Raw genomic sequence first — 454 nt, forward strand, 5'->3', positions numbered from 1 at the left:
TCCCATATTGCTGTTTAGTCATTTTTTATATGACCAGGGTGCATACCATTCACATTTGATTATGCAGCCTTTATCTCTATATTTAGTTTCTGTCCAACAGTTAAAAGGATTAAATGTCCAGTGTCTGTTATTTCAAAGTAGTTTCTCCATTTATCACTTGATTTGTGAAGTTCCTCTTCTGGTGGTTTCTTTGGGAAGGTCTCATGGGAAATATACTTATCTGTAGCTTTCATACGTGAGTGACAGTTTGGCTGAGTTTGAATTCTTGAGTCACGTTTTATTCCTTGGGAATCTCTGTAGGCGTTGTTCCACAGTGATTCTTCTTAAGTTGAAGATTGTTGTGGAGAAATCTGAAGTCACCTGATTTTTATTCTTCTCCCTAGTAGGTAACTTGATGCTTTTTATCAGGCTAGCAAAATGATTACTTGTCTATGAAATCAGGTAATTTTACTAT

Source organism: Propithecus coquereli, unplaced genomic scaffold (assembly GCF_000956105.1).
Source record: "Propithecus coquereli isolate 6110/MARCELLA unplaced genomic scaffold, Pcoq_1.0 Scaffold507, whole genome shotgun sequence".
In the NCBI taxonomy this organism is placed as follows: domain Eukaryota; kingdom Metazoa; phylum Chordata; class Mammalia; order Primates; family Indriidae; genus Propithecus; species Propithecus coquereli.